The sequence below is a fragment of the Cricetulus griseus genome (assembly GCF_003668045.3).
Source record: "Cricetulus griseus strain 17A/GY chromosome 1 unlocalized genomic scaffold, alternate assembly CriGri-PICRH-1.0 chr1_0, whole genome shotgun sequence".
Lineage (NCBI taxonomy): Eukaryota > Metazoa > Chordata > Mammalia > Rodentia > Cricetidae > Cricetulus > Cricetulus griseus.
Genome location: NW_023276806.1, coordinates 201,715,254 through 201,734,748, shown reverse-complemented (window position 1 = coordinate 201,734,748; position 19,495 = coordinate 201,715,254). Strand labels below are relative to the sequence as shown.

At 37.1% G+C, this 19,495-nt stretch overlaps 1 protein-coding gene and 1 long non-coding RNA gene across 9 annotated transcripts in view; one reads left to right on the top strand and one right to left on the bottom strand.

The window, feature by feature from the left end:
• Positions 1-2,051, bottom strand: part of Pot1 (protection of telomeres 1) — a 65,820-nt gene extending 63,769 nt beyond the window's left edge. For 3 of the 7 annotated variants that reach the window (XM_027391315.1, XM_035450866.1, XM_027391317.1), the window contains exon 1: positions 1,628-1,912. The gene's annotated coding sequence lies outside the window, so the exon portion shown is untranslated. The other 4 variants (XM_035450865.1, XM_035450864.1, XM_027391316.2 and 1 more) reach the window with 4 other exon arrangements.
• A 103-nt stretch (positions 2,052-2,154) lies between these two features.
• LOC103163634 overlaps positions 2,155-19,495 on the top strand; it is a 30,579-nt gene continuing 13,238 nt past the window's right edge. For both annotated transcript variants that reach the window (XR_003480297.2, XR_003480296.2), the window contains exon 1: positions 2,155-2,534. This is a non-coding gene — a long non-coding RNA (uncharacterized LOC103163634). The remainder of the gene's footprint in view (positions 2,535-19,495) is intronic.

The following is a 19,495-nucleotide window of genomic DNA, read 5'->3' as shown; positions in this document are numbered from 1 at the left end:
ATTCTAATTGTTCTGGATTTTATCTCATCAAGTCTAAAACAATCTATCCATATGTAAATGTCATCTATACCATTTGTTAGCTATCTGATCTCAGGAACATCACTTAACCTTTCTGAAGTGCAGTATTTTCATCTATAAAGGTAAGTGATAGCCAGGCGTTGGTGGCACATGTCTTTAATCTCAGCACTCAGGAGGCAGAGGCAGGCAGATCTCTGTGAGTTTGAGGCCAGCTTGGTCTCCAGAGTGAGTGCCAGGATAGGCTCCAAAGCTACACAGAGAAACCCTGTCTCAAACCCCGCCCCCCCAAAAAAGAAAGAAAAACAGGTAAGGTATAAAAGCATCAATGTCACAGTATTTGTGACGATTGAATGAATTAACACACACAGGACCTAAAATGCCACACATTTTATGACTTATTAACATTAGATAACTATTTTTTCCTACTCTTTCTACTACTCATTCAAATCAGTATCAACTCTTACCTACATTACTGTCATTGCCTAATTAGACTTTCTCCCTCTAAGCTTTCTATATACCATATATTCTGCAGGAAGCAGAGTGGCCATGCCTTTAGCTCTGACTATCACCTATTATAAAACAAAAACACTTTTACTGTAGCATCTAAATTCCTGAGCATAAAAATGCCTACTCTTACTCAAAGGGAAGGTAAAGTAAAACACCCTATCACCTTGAAATTCCCAGTTCAACTTTCTCTAATATAGCAAACCAAAAAGCTATCTCATATTCACACATCATAATGCTACACTTATTAATTACAATTAGAGAACACCTTTAGTACTGTGACTAGATCTATTTATCTGTGTGCCTCAGAAACGTATTCTAGTTATAAGCAACGTTGAAATATTTGGTCTCCGTTGTAATTGTAAAATAAAAACCAATCTCTCACAAAGATGCTGAATATAAAATATGAGCATTCCTTCCTTTTAGGAAGAAAATGTATTCTGAGTTAATAACTTTCTTAGTTGCACATAACATTGCTATAAACACAATCTGGCTGTAGAGCTCTGAGACTTACTTTGTGTAATTTATTCTGTGGCTAAACTTTGTTCTGGTACCCCTTTGACTCCCTTTGCGAATTCAAGTGACATAACAGTTCTGTTCCACAATGATGTCCAGTGAAAATTCAACTAGGGAAGCTGACAATTGTCTGTTGACACAAAAAGCACTGTTTGATTGAAAGGATAGCTGACAATTTGCTATGAGTTACTCTTAGTTATTTTTCTTTAATAAGCTTGGTTTCGGTGTTTGGATGAAGGTATTAAGATAAGCTATCTTATGACTATTGCAATTACCAACCCACGGCATGCTTGTAAGGAGCTGAAATGTAATTACTCTCCACTTAGATTTTGTATTTAAGTGTTTCTAAAAGCTAGTTTTAGGACTCGTTAGTTTCACTGCTTCATCACCATACTTTAAAACTTCCAGACACGGGGGATGGGGGTGGGGTGAAGTTAAGCATGGGTTTTGTTTTTTAATTCCTCTGCAGTTAAAATACTGTGAATGCACACTGCACCAAAAGCTTGTTAATTTCAAGAGGTACTGGCTGCCTCCTCCCCGGAACTCGTGAATATCCTAAGAGAAATGAGAACTGATGTGTGCAATCTACCTTGAATCTTTCTTCTCAGACTTTATGCCTGGGCCTCTCACCAGCGTCACTACTCAGCTCCGAGGCGTGCGGACCCACGGTCCCTAACCAGAGATGCATGAGGGCTGCTACTCGGATCGATTCGCGTCTCCTCCCGACAGCGTTCGGCTCGCACTCACAACGCGTAATGCACTTTTCTGCAAAACTGCACCAAAGGCTGAACTAAACACTAAACAGCCCTCGTGACGCCCATCCAGGGCCGGACCCGCCTCGTACCCACCACGAACTCCAATCCTTCCCAAACTCACTCACCAGCAACACTCGCGGGAAACTAAAAACTGTCTGGACCGACGCGCGAGCGTGACGTCACGCGCGCGCCCGCAGCTGGGGCCACGCATGCGTGCTCCGCTAGGCTGGCCCCGCCTCTTGCCGCGGTCTCCCGGTGTAAACGCGGAGAGGAGGAGGAGCGAGGCCCCGTCAATCACAGCCACCCAGGCCTCTCGCCACGCCCCTTTCCACGCCTCTTGCCGATTTCCGGGTCCCTCAAAGGAGACAACTCCAGCCTCTAGGGGGAGCGGAGATGGCTCAACCAGTAAAGGCTTCCAATCCCAAATAAGATTCCTAAAATCTTTGATTTAGCCACTAGGAACCCTATTCCAAACCAGACGGGGTTCCGGATTCTCTAGAAGCCCTCCAGGCGGAAGCATTTATTCGTCTTCTATGTTAAGCATTTAAATGCAACTTTTGCCAGGATGTAAGCACAGAAGAAAAACAATGTTGTTTTACAGCAGCTTGAGGACATTTATGTTATTTTCGGGTAAACTGAAGCACCTCGTCATTATTTTATAAAGCTTCCTTTTACCTCCCCACCCCTGTGTTCATAAAACATCAACTAAAGTGAAATTGGACTGCCCATAAGAGGAACACAGTAAGTAAGGCTCAGGCCCACACTGTCATTCTCCTCACCCATTTGTGAAACACTGTTTATCCTTGTCTGTCCTTCAAGTTTAGCTCACTGTATGGATTTTGGAACCTGGGCACTTTGATCCTAATGCAGGAAACCGGAAGAAAGGCTCCTAACTCCTGCTGAGGGGCAGGAGGTAGTCTCTTTGGCAGTAAGCAAGTAGGGAGTAAACAACCAGCAAACAAAACAGTAATATTCTGGCCTAGAGGACAGTTCTTGCTATGGCTTCGTTAACATTCTGCAGGAGTGGGAGGAGCTGTGACAAAAGCATATTTCGAAGCTTGTGTTAAATGTCTTGTGAACATTCAAAACCCCCCTTTCCCGCAAAACGCAAACCCTTCCCCATAAGTGAAGTAATGCTCATTTTTGTTTACCAATCCCCAGTCTGTGAAATAGGCTGCTGTCCTTCTTTTCTTTATGAAGCTGTGTGTTTGCTTCAGAATTAATTCCTCATCTGGTTTGTATCCCACATCAGACAAGGCCTTTACTCAGCTAGTGACACTTTCACTTCCACCACAGTAAAATGACATATGTTCTTTTTGCATATATTCATACTTTCCTCATTGACCACTTTCCCTCAGTATTTAAATAAGTGGTCTATAGTTCAAGTTTACTAAGAGCAGGGAGTACTGTTTTATTTTAAAACCAAGGCTACTATACAATGGCTGATACCTATATATATTCATTAGATGAACAATATGTTTCTTTTGTTATCTTTAACATCAGGTCTTCCTTCCTTCCCAACCCTCACAGGACTACATGGAAACTTCTCTTGACAAAAACTGGGAAGACTCCTAATTGCTAAAACAAAAGGACATGTTTTGACTCAATAAGTTTGTTAATGAGTCTGAGAACACAATGGTTTTTTTCAAAATTACTAAACATCCTATTTGCAAAGGGTTAGTTCAAGTTGTGTGAATTTAGATTCTTTTTAAATTTTTTCTTAGAGAAATAATTAAAATGAAATTCCCACTGATTAACAATGAACATCAGAATTAGAATGGGAATTTTTATTTTATCAGCTAATACATGAATATAAGGGATCAATGTAGTTACTGTAATGTTTCAGGACTGAACAGTTAATATGAGAAAACTGACTAGGAGGTATCATTCCTGGGGAAGAAAATTTTTCCCTTCTCAGAAGTCATTAGTTACCTGTATTATTTGTCTGGGTTCAGGGCCCTTGAAATTCTGCCTCTTTATTGGCATTGTCATTGTTTTTGTCCTGTTTCAGCAGCAATACTGTTGATGTATTATGGATGTAGCTTCCAAGTCAATTTCTGGAGAAACAATCTCACAGCCAACTTCCTGGTCCTTTGGCCCTTAATAATCATTCCACCCTCTCCTAAGATGTTATCTGAACCTTAGATGTGGGCCTTGAGCTGAACATGTATCCACTGGGGCTGGGCAGCCCATACTCAGTTGTTTTCTAAATTTTGATCATAGGTGACTTTAAAGCAATTTCAGTTTACTACTGCATAGGCCTAGTTTTCTTTATACCCCTTATCAAATCAATCATTTAATTTTTCTGTTCATTTCTTTAGCATATGCATATCCACGTATTATAGGATCTAATGAAGATGTCTACCAGAAGTATACATTATATCAATGGATACTTGTTTTTTTTTAATTTTATTTATTGTATTATGTATACAATATTCTGTCTGCATGTATGCCTGCAGGTCAGAAGAGGGCACCAGATCTCATTACAGATGGTTGTGAGCCACCATGTGGTTGCTGGAAATTGAACTCAGGATCTCTAGAAGAGCAGTCAGGGCTCTTAACCTCTGAGCCATCTCCCCAGCCCCCTCAATGGATACTTGTTATAATGGTTATTCTCAATGTCTCTAGGATGTCAGTATTTCCTACAAATCATGTAACCTGTAATACTGTTTCATTCCATGATCTCTCATTTTATAGCAGAGTTTGCAGTGCATCTGACTCCAAAGCCTGTGTTGTATTCCCTCACATCAGCAACTAGTTTGCATAAATAGAGAAAATTGAACTTGAATGTGGGGAACATTTTAAAATAATAAGATAAAAGGATGGATTGAATTAACTAGAATTGAATTAATTATATATTAACACCAAAACACTTAGCTTCTGGTTTCTAGTGCCTTTTGAAGTAGCTTAAAACAGCTATTGTGATTTTCATAGCTGATGTATTAACTTTTGTTATAATTTTGAATGTATCAAAATGTTTTGATATAAAATTTGATAAAAAATTTCCTTTTCAAGAAATATTTAAAATGAGATTCCTACTAATAAATAATGAGCATCAGAAGTGGAATGGGGATTTTATTAGATAAGACATGATTGTAAGGAGTCAATACAGTTGTTATAAGTAATAAATTAAAGATGAAATGTATTAATTTGAAATTGACATTTCCTACATCTTAGTATTTTCAAATTGATTTTCAGCACTTTTGAATATCAGTACCTTTGAATATCTCAATATTGAATTTGTTCAGTCAACAGTTTCATACATCCATTTTTTTTTAACATTTTGATTTTTTTAGGGTTTTTTAAATTATGTATCCAGTGTTCTGTCTGCATGTAAATCTGCAGGCCAGAAGAGGGCACCGGATCTCTTTACAGATGGTCGTGAGTCATCATGTGGTTGCTGGGAATTGAACTCAGAACCTCTGGAAGACCACCTAGTGTTTATAACCACTGAGCCATCTCCCCAGCCCCTACATTTTGATATTTTTATATGTTCTATTTCCACTATACTTAGTCTGCAATCTACTGTCATCATGTATATCCCTTGTATATCTGTCATCTTGTATTTAAACCTGAGATTTTTTTCCAACAATAATTTTTGAGACTGAGTATTGAAATGTTGCCTAGGCCTGGAATTTACTCTTTAACCACGGCTATGCTAGAACTCGTGAGCTTCCTGCTTCAGCCTCCTGAATGCTGAGAATTCAGTTCTACAAGACTGTGTCATGCTGAGACACAAACTTGTTATAATTCTCCTTATGCACCTAAGTGGCTTCTATGTCTGACTCAGGACATCATCTTTCCTAATCTTTGCTTCACAGATGTTATATTTTAGGTGGTTAATGGGCTTTCTATGAATGATGCCAATTTTCCTTCTCATTTTTTCCTGTGACTTGATGTGAATAGAAATAAAGATGATCTCTTTAATATTTAGAGGTGTGTGGTTGTGACATGTCAAATTCAGTTTTCTGAGAATTTGTAAAATCACAGTTGTTTAATCATTATGTCTAGTTCAAAAACTGCAGGAATGTTCTTTTTTGAAAAAATCATCTCTGGAGCATGTAATCTAATTATTCTAGGTATTTGCCTACCTCTTTCAGAGTGTGAGAAATCTGTCAAGGCCTGTCAGGAAATTTAATGGCCTGCTGCTAAAAAAACTGTATAGTTCCCTGAAGACTCAGAGCTGACTGTTTCCCTAAGATGTGTGGAAGGCCTAGGCCTGTCTAAACAGTAGAACAAAAATGGTTACTGTTTTCTTACAGTTATACTTCCCTTGGCTCAGATCATCCTTACCACAATTTACCTGTACATTTTTGTGAGAAAAATCACTTATCTGAAGTTAACTGTCCCCTTTAGTTTTTTTTTTTATTTTTACTTCAGTTGTTTTTCCTTTTATTAACTCAAATAAAATTTTTGTTAATATTTTTAATTGAAAATAACTTTGGTATCAAAAATTAGTTCTCTCCATCAGATCAGATTTTTTTATTCTATCTATTTGTACAGAGATTCCAAAACTATGCTCATAAAATAGTAATATTAACTTGTTATTATTGAGTGGGGTGTGCAATTTGTTGAGTATTTGTTTTATTTAATTAAAATTATTTTTTCATTAGCCATATAACTAAAGTTAACTGAGCCAAAATATTTTTTAAGCTTTCACACCTTATTTAAGCTCACTTTAGTGTTAAGATTTTCTGATAACCATATATACATTTTATATATTTATGGAACTCATATTCTACAACAGTCATTCACCCCATACACAGAGCTCGAATCATACAGCCATGCTAATGTTACAGCTTCATTATGTTCCATACTGTCCATAAGGTGGACCAGATTGATCTCTTGAACAAACAAAACTGTGCTGAGCATTATTAAGAATGTTAATTTCACTTTATTTCTCTGCTGTCTATACTCGTTGACTTTTAATAATTCAAATGCTGGGACCATTCACTTAACCAGTGACAGCAATTATCATATCTATCATATTATACCTGATGACCTCAAATGGAGAATCAGTTCCTTTGCCAAACATTGGGCTTCCCACTTGGCTGCCTGGCTCTTTTGGGAACTGAAATTATTCTGAGAACCTACAGCAACTCCAGGAGACTACCAAAACCGTGTAGTGGCTCACAGAACACAGGTTGCAGTAATACTTGCTCCAGTCATAACAGCTCTGTGACAACTGCACTGGCCTTAGGAGCCATCCCTCTAAGACAAGCCTCAGAGAAATCCCAAATGATCCTGCTAGTTTAGACCAAAGAGAGAGCACTTCACTCCATAGCTCAGCAGAAAGTTTGTTGGTGGTCTGTGTGTAAGACCTGTGATTGGTAGAACTGGAAGCTGGCCTGTGATTCATGAAAATACACTGTTGCATTTGCAGGCTTAGCTTTCAAGTCAGTTAAGAGACATCCTCTTTTGCTAAAATAAAAGCTCCTTCCAAATAGTCTTTTCTTGTCTATGTGTGATGTGTATCATGGGTAGAGTTACCTGAGCTGGTGGGACAAAAAGGATATGAGGGTAACAACAACAGTTGCATTAGCAATAGTGGCAAGAATATGGCTGAAGAGAAATGTGAGAAACAGAGGCAGTAGAGATGAAAGAAAGTGGAAGCATGGAGAAAGTGTGAGACTGTACAGAGCCAAGATCAAAGGGACTCTAGTCACTGAAAGATTTCCCTAGGGATGAGAAGCCTAACACCCAAAGACCCAACAACAGCTACTGCTAAAAAATAGGTTATGGTTGTTTTTCTCATTGCTGTAACAAAACACCTAACAAAAGCTACTTCAGAAAGCTTATTTTGACTCATCCTTTAATAGTGATAAAATTCATAGTAGTTTGGGTACCATGAGACTGCTGGACCAGACAGGAAGCAAAGAGAAGCGAACGCAAGTATGTCACTATACATTTTTCTCTGTATTCTGTATACTCCACCATAGGGCATGGTGCCACTCACATTCATGGTGGGGCTCCTTCTCTAGAAACATCCATACAGACTATATTAGTTACTTTTCTTGTTCTATGACAAAATATCTTACAAAAGCAACTCACTGTGTGAGGATATATTGATCATAGTATAGTGGGATAGGCATAATGGCAGGAGTATCCAGAAAGCTGGTCACAATTGCATCTGCAGTCAGAAAGCAGTGAGTGATGAATGCTGGTACTCGGTTAACTTTATCCTTTTTATTTATTCAACCCTAGTCCATGGAATGGTGCCACCCATATTCATGGTGGATCGTCATACTTCAACACATTCTAGAAACGCCCAGACAGACATGCCCAGGCTTTTGTCTCCTATATGATTCTATATTGTGTCAAATTAAAAATCATTATCACTATTACATAGACATACCCAGAAGTGTTTCCAAATTCAGTCAAGCTGAAAGTCAAGGTTAACTATTAAAGTGGCCACACCAGCTGGCACTGCTACTGCTGCTATCTGGTCAGTGCCTGGCCATGGTAATCTTACTTTATTTTGTCATGTTTGGTTGTTATTCCCTAGAAGCCTGTTCTTTTTCTTATGAGAGACAGAAAAGAATTGGGTCCAGAATGAAGGTGAGGTGGGGAGTAACTAGGAGGAATACGGAGAAACTCTAATCAAAATATATTGTATGAGAAAAGAATCTATGTTCAATAAATGAAATTTTTCCCAAAACAGGAAAAGCCTCTAGTTCTCAACTCTCAGAGATATGACCTCTGAGTCTGTCAGGCTGATCCACAGACCACTGAGGCATTAGGGCCCAGAACTATTACCATCTACTTGAGGTTTCTGAGTACAGTGTGTGACCACCCCCCACCCCTGTCCCGAGCTGGCTGATTCGTAACACCTTGTCTCACAAGGCAACCAGTCTGTTTCCAAGTCAACATGAACTAATAAAACCCTGTTGATTAGATTTTTTTGAATCATGAGTTATGAGTATCATTTAGATACAAATCTGCAAGAGCATGTAGGAGGATCCTACTGTCAGCATTCACAGGAGCTTTTCAACATCAAAGAAAATTAAGCTACAAGGGAAGTGGAAACATGAATCAGATGTACATATATACAGGAAAGGTTTACTGAGCTTTTACTGACTTTGAGGTCATTCTTCATAAGGAGGTGACCATTCTATTTGGTCATGTTAGAAGTGTATGAAATCCATAAGAACCCACTAGATTTTTGTTGCCTTGTTTGTTTTTGTTGTCATTGTTCTATTCTAAGAGAAGGAATGTGATGAATACTCGATGTAGTTTTTTTATTAAATTTAATTATATATATTTTTTGAGAATTTCATGTGTGAGTACTCTATTTAAATCATTCCCACCCTTTCCTCTCCTTATCTTAACTTTTCCAATTTCCCCAAGAACTAGCACTTAAGTGCATGACCCCTCTTGAATATCTATTGTGATTTAATTACTCTTCTAATTAAATTTTCCTCATCCTAGTGGGCATGTCAACTGGTATAGTAATAGTTCAGTTGTCAAGGCAACAATGTTGTTGAGATTTCATGGGTATAGCTTCCCTGTCGTGTCTAGATTAGAAGAACCTGTCTTACAGCAGGCCTGCTGGTCCTCTGCCTCTTTATGTCTCTCCTATCGTGCCTCCTGGTGTTTCCTGAGCCTTAGTTTGAGGTGTTACTTGTAGATGTATTGCATGGGATTGGCCACTGCAATAGTAACTTATTTTCTCCACTTTGACCAGATCTCTGTAATAGTTTCCATGTGATATAAAATGAAGCTTCTTTGAGTAGGGATAAGAGCCACATTTATTTGTGTGGCTTAATATTGAGACACAGTTAGAAGAGACGTGATGAATAATCAAATTTCTATTGACCTCCTACCCTGTTTAAGCACAGATTTGCTTGGAGGGAAAAGTCTTACAAGAAATTGTGCAGAAATGAGTGAATAGTTACATAAAAAGTGAGAGCTTGTTTAGAGGAAATATCGATGATCTCAGAGGTGCACCAGACCTGGCTTTTGGCCAGGCTCTAAGAGAGGAAGAAGAAAAGCTAAGAAGAGTGGATAGCTGCCTGAACTTTCATAGATCACTTGAAAATGCCATGGTTTTTCCAATTTCGCATAAGGACAGGCTTTTCTCACTCCTGCGCTCTTCCTCAAAGAAAACATGGAACAAAATGATCTATTTTGTGTTTCTCTGTCAATGGGCTTCTCTTATATGTCGTTTCTAATGTTTCAGAATATGGTTCCTATTCTCCTGTCATGCCTCTAAAAGTTGCACAAAATCAGATGGTGGCATTTGTCCACCTCAAACTCTTTGATCCAAGCTGCCACACTTTTCGGATTGGCTTTCGGCAAGAGCATTCTAGATTGCCCTTGCTTTCTTATTTGCCATCCTGGCTGCCAACAACCAGTTTCCTTCTACACACAGTGAGTTACCTCATCCATGCCTTCTCTGCAAAGACTCAGCAATGCTGTTAGAGTAAAAGCACGAGCCTCGGGTACTCTATAAGTTAGTATATAACCTTGTACATCTTCTAACACTTTTGCTTTCACGTCACATTCAATTACTCCAGATAAATAAGCGGTTTTGATTATGTGGTGCTTTAAATTACCCAGATATATTTTCTTGCCTAACTGCAAGTATTTTCAAAAATATACTTTCAAATGAGTCCAACCAACTGTTTAAAATTAAACACATTTTTTTGCTATTGTTTTCTTTACCTCCAATACTGTAATAAGCTTCAGCATAGAGTAAAATCAACCAATTTCATTCTACTTTACAATACAATGTAAGTTCCAATGGTATGGCAGGCTGTTTGTTCATTCAGTAGGCAACAGATGCTTGATGGTTAACTATGTTTAATATAGCAATAATTTTATTTACAATTAGTTCATGAGTCTGACAGACCATACACACCATCATTTCCTATTTACCCATCTTTGGAATTGAGTGTTTCCCCTATTCCATCTTTTCTCTTAGCCTAAGAGAATTATTTAATTTTTTATTGTTTTGTTTGTGTGCATGAAGTCTGGGCATGAGTGTGGAGATCGCAGGAGTTAGTTTAATCCTCCCGCCTTGACTTGGTTTCTGGGCATCTGACTCAGGTCACCATGCTAGTCTTGTGTAGCAACTACCTTTACCTGATAAGCCATTGAGCTGGTCTGAAGCTTCCTTTTCTTCAGGCAGTGTTTCTCACTTCCCAGCACCACCGCACTGCCTCTGGTAGGGTAGTGACTTTGAATAGAAAGAGGAAAACAAATTCAGTCAAAGTCTTTCCTAGAGGAAGGCTAAGAAATTAACTTACAGTAAGGGGAACATGTATATCTGGAAATAGAAAATAAAAATTTCAAAATGAGCACTCTAGAGGATCAGAATGTGTGGAACACAGCATGAACTTAGCAAAAAGAACCAAGTTATTCATTGTCTAGTGGAGGAATGGGTACTTTTCTGTTCTTAGAATATTCCACTTGGCATTTACTCAACTATGTCTTCAAAAGGCACAGAACTGGGGAAATCCATCTCAGTGGGGGTAACTTTGGTTAAATTACACAAAAGACATATACTGAGAATGTTGTGGAATATTGGTTAAATATGTGTTATATACTTTTTTTTTCCTGGTGTTTTGAAATAGGGTTTCTCTGTGTAGCTTTAGAGTCTATCCTGGCACTCTCTCTATAGACCAGGCTGGCCTCGAACTCACAGAAATAGACCTACCTCTCCCTCCCAAGTGATGGGATTAAAGGCTTGCACCACCACTGCCCAGTTTGTTACATTCTTTTACGGTGTGAAATATTCGTTTAATGATGAAAGATGTGTTACGTTATTTTATTTTGCATTTGTTTAACTCTATAAAGCTGTGTTACTTTGTCTGCCAAAACCACCTGATTGGTATAAAAAAAGAGCTAGGCAGCTGAAATGATAAGCAGGGCTGGTGGGCAGAGAATAAATAGAAGGATAAAAAGAGGAGAGGGAGAAAAGGAGAAGGAGAGATGATGCTTGGAGCCAGCCACCCAGCCACACAGCCAGACATGAAATAAGAAGGAAAGAAAAGATACACAGAAGTAGAGAAAAGTGAAAGTTCAGAAGCAAAAGATAGATGGGATAATTTAAGAAAAGCTGACTAGAAATAAGCCAGCCTATGGCTGGACATTTATAAGTAAGAATAAGTCTCCATGTGATTATTTGTGAGCTGGGTGGTGAGCCTCCAAAGAGAAATAAAAAACATACAAAATGTAATCAAAATTGTTTTGGGAGATAGTTCTTTTAATTGTTCAACCAGAAAAGCTTTCTTAGATAAACTGACTTACAAAAACAAACAAACAAACAAAAACCCCAACAAAACAATGAAGCTCAGTAGTGCCAATGTGTGCAAAAACCATGTTGTCTATGGTTCTGAGTTAGAGATGCAGAACAAACACAGTGGGAGAGAAAATGATGTTGGACCAGCCAAAGGCCAGAGAGTTTCCATGACTTTCAGGAGAAATACTGTACTTTGATGCTTATGCTGCACTCCAGATGTTACAAATAAGGAGTGTTTGAGGAATATCATTGACATACTTTGTATACATTTTGATACATGTATGGTTGCAGCACCACCCACAGAAAAAAAAAAGGAGCATAAAGAACATGGGGGGGAAATATTGCTGAAAATTAACAGACATGGATGGCAAGGTATTCATAGAGATCGTTCAACTTGTTAATATTGTAGGACTAATATTTATGCCATGATACGTGAATCCCTTTCATTGGCATGTCTTAAATCCTTCTCACTGCAAGGTTCCTATAAAATGCTGCATAGATAGAGTCGCTTTTCTATTTAATTTTAGACTAAAAAAGCAATGTTGAAGTGATGATCCTGTTCTAAAAGTCAAAGTACACAGTAGCAGGTAGTAATTTGTTAGTCTGAAATTTTTTACTTTCTTCCCTGCATTTCTGAGTAATCAAAATTTGCATAATTTAAGAAACTTTATAATGAATAATTTTGAATAATGGAAAGCTGATTAAGAGTTTGTGTGCTTTAAAAGTTTATCATGATTGTTTGGAATAATTGGGACCCATTTGTGTCAGGTTCAAAATGCATTTTTAACAAAGAATAGCATTTTGTACCATTGTCAAAACTTTCCCCTATTAGTTTAAATTGAATATACATATTTTCATTATACTCATACATTTTCATAGGAAGTCCAGAAAATATTGAAATTCCTTTGATGAAAATGAAAATGAAAATAGTTTGTTCATTTTTTTTCACTTGCATGCAACAATTACAATGTCTAACAGCAAATGTTAATCTTTCTCCGTCTCAACCTGTTCATTATAGACTCTGCACTGACAACAAAGATGGGATTTGTGTGCATTGTATTAATTAGATAATGCAATTTTATTGATTTCTATGTTTATATCAACTGAAAAAATCAGCTCAAAGAGTCTTCCCCCATCATCAAAGAACAATAGAGGTGATTGCCATGTAATCACATTAAAGAAAGTGTGTGAAAGGACATTCCATGTAAAATATATCAGAATTTGACACAAAGGAAAAGAACATGTGGAGTAAAGCAAATGGTTTGATATTGCTATTTATTTTCCCGTTACAACAAGGCAAATAGGACAAGTTTAGAGGTGGATGTATTATACCAAAGGGAGACTTTAAAAACAAAATATATTTATTTGGTTTGTCACTTGTGTCTGGCCATCTATGCTGTTGTCATCCATATTAAACTTCCTGATACTAGCAACCATCATCTAATAATGGGAAGTTTTATTGTATTAGAAGTGATCCTTTTCATTTCTGCCAGATAGCCTTCATGCCATCTGTCCTTCAACAGACAACAGCCATCCTCTTTGCTTCACTTAGATTTAAGAAGGAGCCTGTGATCCAGATTGTGTAGAGATGCAAAGCGCTGTCCTCTGTCATTGCTATGGAAAATATGTCAAAATTCTCCATCTGTGTACAAATATAATGGGAAGTCAGTATCCTCTCTTACTGGCACCAAATAAGAAAGTGTGTGCACTACTTACTCTGGCTACTATCGCATCATCATGGGGAACCACACTTAAGATGAAGTCAGTTCCATATTTGACTGGGTGAGAAACAAGATAAAAATTAAAAGCAAAATAGTGGTCAGCCCTTAAATCAACTTTTATCAAACCATACTTATCTCAAAATGTCTAGTGGCATGCTCTCGCATATTTTCTTATTTGTTTTTAATTTCCTATTGAGAGGAGCAAAATGCAGTGTTATTTGGAGGAAACACCAAATAACCTCAAAAGGACCTCAAAAAACATAAGATATCTAACCTCTACTAATCTGCACATTTTGTTGATAGAATGTAGGAGAACGCAATAAGATAGAGTAGATAGTGAATACACTCTGCACATCTGCAGGCACCCTCTAGCAATGCCTTGCCGTTCCTTTGGTGAATCCAACCTTCTCTAGTTTCCTTCCTGTCTTTGAATCTCCAGTTGCATTCTCAACTTTTTTTTCTTTCATAAAGTCAGCCCTCCTATTTCAGCTTCAAGTTAGATATTTCTAATTGGATGTCTAGCATAGCTCTCCATCTCTCCAACCATAATGGTCCAAAATACAAATACCAATTTAAGAAACTCTAGTATTTCTCCATTTAAATGCTCACCATCTCAATCAATGTCACCATCCTTAGGCAGTCACTTAGGCTGCTATATACTGAACAGTTCTCTTAGTCATATGATGAAGCCCTGTGGTGGAATTGAAAGGGGAACTTTGGGGAAGAGATAACTGGGCCATGAGGTCAGCCTTCATAGCTACAAAAAAGTTCTTGCTAAAAACAAAAGAGTGATTTGCCTCTGTGCCATATGAGGATACAAGAAAAAGACAGTCATCTGTGTATCAGGAAGCAAGCTCTCATCAGACACCATATATGCCAATGCCTGGGTCCTGAATTCCCCGGCTCCCAGAATTCTGAAGAATATGTGGTCAATGTTTAAGTGTCCCTATCTTTGTTGTTTGTTTGCTAGCCTAAACTGGTGGAAACAGAGGCTGTTAACTCTTTGTTCCTTTTTTAACATATCTATCAGTACTGTTATGCTGATCTTCAGAATCTATCTTCCTGTTTTGGAATGAGAAATTGCCACAATCACTAACCCATTTATCCTTCATGGGGACCAAAGAAACAGCATCCTAAAATACCTTCCCAGCATCTATCGTTAACTATTTTCATCTAATTCTTCACTTAGGAGCAGAATTATTCTTTTAAAATATAATCACCAGATGTCACTTTCCCTTGCAATTTAAAAAAAATATTTTTCTATTGCATTAAGAAAAGAATAACATAGCCTCTTACTAGTTCTCACACTTATAATGAAGTTTCAATTCTTTGCTAAATAATACCCACTATGCTTTTATTTTTGAAATACTATAAACACATTACCTAAAATTTCTCAATTTATTTGCTAAATAGTTCTATGATTATTTTTGAAATACTAAAGACATATTACATGAAATTTCTCAATTTCTTTGCTAAATAGGACTCACTATAATTTATTTTTGAAGTATTATAGACACATTTCCTGAAAATCTTTCCTCACAAGAAATTCTCTCCTCTACATTAGCCCACTTCCTCTTACTTAAAGTCATTACCCCAATCACCTGATCAGAGTGTATTTGCCTGTGATTTTCTCTTTTCTTCTTAGTATTTTGAATTTGTTGCAGAACAAGTAGGTAACTGCATAATATTTTAAAAGAAAATGTATGAAATATACTTGGTGAAAATCAAAGGTAATTTTTTTCATTTGCATACTACAACACGAAAGACTGTGTATTGACAAAAAGTATGTAATCTCTCCATAGTTTTAATTTGAGAATATTGCTGGTGTTCTGTTTATTTGTACTGCAAACAAAGCTTGGCTAGAAGTGAGCTCTATTATGGCAGAGATTTTATTAATACTTATCATTTAGAAAGACTTTTACTGTATAGGTACTTAATAAATATTAGTTAATAGATGTTTCGGTGGGCAGTGACACTTCCCAGGATCAAGGCTGCAGGAACTTGTTTACTACTAGCCTGAATGATTGACACTCAGTGACACTGATGTTTAGAAATAATCACATGATCCAAGCTTTTCCAGTTAATGTACGTAGACATGCATGCAAGAAACAAACACATGGAAGATCTTGTTACATTGGACTTGATGGACACAAAGCTATTATAAGCTCACATAGAAGTTCAATTCTGCATGTCTGTGGTCCTTGCTTAAAATAAATTTCCACACTAGTAGTGGTCAAGATAAAAATTAGTAATAAGAAGGAGTTAGGAATATTGAACATGCTGAATAAGAAAGGTAAAACTGGCCATCCTTGTCTTCTTCCTGATTTTAAAGTAAAAGCTCTCAGTTTGTCTCTGGTTAGTGTAGTGTTGGCTATAGCCTTTATTATTTTCAGGTATGCTTGTTGACTCATGACCCCTAGTGACTCTAGGACTTTAGTCATGAAGGCATGTAGAACAACATCATTAAATGATTTTCTGCACCTATCTAGGTGATCATGAGAGTTTATCCTATGTTTATTTGTATAATGTCTTACACTTTGTGACCTTTATATGTTAATCAAGTCTTTAAATTAGGGATGAGGCCCACTTGATCATGATTTTGATCCTTTTACAGATTTGCAAGTACTTTATTGCAAATTTCTGCATTTGTGTTCATCAGGAAAATTGTTCTATACTTTCTTTTCATTGTGTCTTTATCCATTTTGGGTAGCAAGCTAATTCTGGCTTCATAGAATGAATTTGGTAGTGTCCCATCCTTTTCTAGCTTACAGAATAAAATGAGAAGTATTAGGTATACATTGAAAGTCTGATCAAGTCAGCAGTAAAAAAAATATTTTATCTAAGTTCAGAAGATAACGAAATATGTAATTTTGTATTTTGTCTTTTTTAAACCATGTATTTTAATATTATGTTAAAATATTATATTATGATTTATATTATATATAATGTTATATTGCACTTTAATATTATAAGCAAAACATTTCTCCCATCAGGGCCTAAAGATCTACTTTATTCATTAAAAATCCTAGGCAACACTTTCTTCTAGTAAAACAAATCCCTTACAAAATAAATCACTTAAAATAAATAAGCTTTTCAATTATTAAAATAGATAAGTACATGTAGATACTATGTTGCTTTTTTAGAAATCTTTAATACATGTCATAGAATAAAGACCAGTTTTAAATCAAAGTTGTAGACTATTTTGAACTCCTACACAAATTACCTTTAAAATAGATAAAAAATAATTTACAAATAATAAACCATATAATTTGAGAAATTCACTTAAATATAAAATATATTAACAATTAACATACTAACTACAGTGCAAAGGACATGCTGAAGAGCATTGTGAGGCAGATGTGGACTGGCACCAATGGATGCTTGTAAACATGGAGCCAATACATGCAAACTGTTGGAGAGCCCCAGAGAAAGGTTACTTGTGTGAATACACAGAGAGGAGTTGGGCAGAGTCATTTCCTTCACTGAGCAACAGCAGCATTTCCCCTCAGAGCAAAGTGGTGGGGGCAAGTGCTTAGATCATTGAAGCCAGGAATAATCAGGCAAATGCAATTGGCACAGTTGTCCATCATTTGTCTTCCACATTCTCCTGAGGCCATCTCTGTTGTCAGAAGCTGTATCCACATTCCAGCAAGCACAAATCATCAAACAAAATTACCAGAAGCTAGAAAGTACCCTCACCAAATTTTGTCCTCTCTGTTAACAGTAGTCACCAGTTTGACAAGAAACCAATTTTGGTATTTTAGAGAGCAATAGATTTCAAAAGGAATATAATGAACATCATAAGAATAAATCACAATCAACACACCAAGAAGGAGGAGGAATAGAAGAAAAAGCTAGCAATGACCTATTTTATAGTTAGAGTATTAGATATAAATTAATAACAAAATATACACCAATAAATCTAAAGTGTAAATTAAATAGAAATTTTTAGGGAAATATATTCTTGGTCAATTGTGAATGCATAACAAATGTAACTCAATATAAAATAGAGTCACTGTAGATATTGTGGAGGATTGTGAAAGGTTCTTTACAAATTCTTCATAGAAAGATCAGTTTTAAACTGAAAAGGAAATGCAGTTTATGCTTTCTTTTACAAGGAAAATATGAGATAGATTATCTTTGAAATTAACACTAATGATCCTCGACTTTAAACAACATTTATGAGAGGCATCATATAGCAGTGAGATTTTGCAGGGGATCCAAGGAGAGACTTTCTTTGGATGCAGCCTCTATTAGGCTTTATGCATTCAAGGTGGACTTTGCTGTGAAGCTGCTGCCTTTGCTCTATGATCTGTAAGCAACACCTCATCCATGCTGTTGTAAGTAACCTCAAGAAACAAGTTAATTCACTTGACACAAAAAAGAAAAATATATGCTAATGACTAAACATTGAGCCACTTTGAGACTGAAGGCTAGCATGGTTCAGTCACTGAAAACCTTGACATTTTCTAAAGGGGCAGACCTCCACAGAGTTCAGGCCATGCATGGAAATTGTAATAACTGGTATGTTGACCTCATTCCTTATCAAGGGTGTAGGCTGTGCAGGCAGCCTTCCTGATCTTTCTTTGTCTGTATGGGGTTGCAAAGGTATGGGGATGAAGAAAACAAAATTGTATGTGCTCTATTTGCAGCAAAGCAGTTAATCATTGTTTTATATATGTCAATCAAAAGCACTTTATTCGTCTTTTCCACGCGAAACTCTAAAAAAAATCCAGCAGAATAAGGAAACCAAACAACCACAAAATAAAAGAAACAAATAAAACTAGGGCAAGAGAGAACTTCTCAGAGTTGTTTTGATTTGCATTTCCCTGATGGCTAAAATCAAAAATACCAATGAAAGTTTATGCTGGAGAGGATTCGGAGAAAGAGGAACACTCCTCCACTGCTGGTGGGAGTGCCAACTTGTACAGCCACTTTGGAAATCAGTATGGTGACTCCTCAAGAAAATGGGAATGAGTCTACCACAAGATCCAGCAATTCCACTCCTAGGCATATACCCAAAAGAAGCACATTCATATAACAAGGACATCTGTTCAACCATGTTCGTAGCAGCATTATTTGTAATAGCCAGAAACTGGAAGCAGCCTAGATGCCCCTCAACTGAAGAATGGATAGAAAAAATGTGTTACATTTACACAATGGAGTACTACTCTGCAGAAAAAAAACAATGGAATCTTGAAATTTGCAGGAACATGGATGGAACTCGAAGAAACCATCTGAGTGAGGTAACCCAATCACAAAAAGACAAACATGATATGTACTCACTCATATGTGGACCTGCTTTATGATACATAGTAGTGACTGTGCTTTATCAGAGCTGTTTTTAATGATGTTGCTCAGAGTGGTTTCCTTCCAGATGATGATTGAGAAACTAATTTAAAAAAAATGGTGCCAGGTTCCACAAGAGTAACAGAACTGTTTTCTGGGATTGTTTTTTACTTTGTTGTTGTTGTTGTTGTTGTTTGTTATGATAAATCTTTCTGCCAAAAGCTGCTGACCCCCACTGCCACATGTAAGCTTTACACCAGCCGCCCTCCCAAGTTAGGCCCAAATGAATACACAGAAACTTGTTTTAGGTTCAGAGCTGCTTGGCCAATGACTAGGATTCCTCATCTGTTAGCTCAGTCTTAATTATCATAAATCTACATATTGTATAAGACTTATCAGACACCTTATTGGCATCCCTCCTTGCCGGTGGATCACATTGTGCTGCTGGA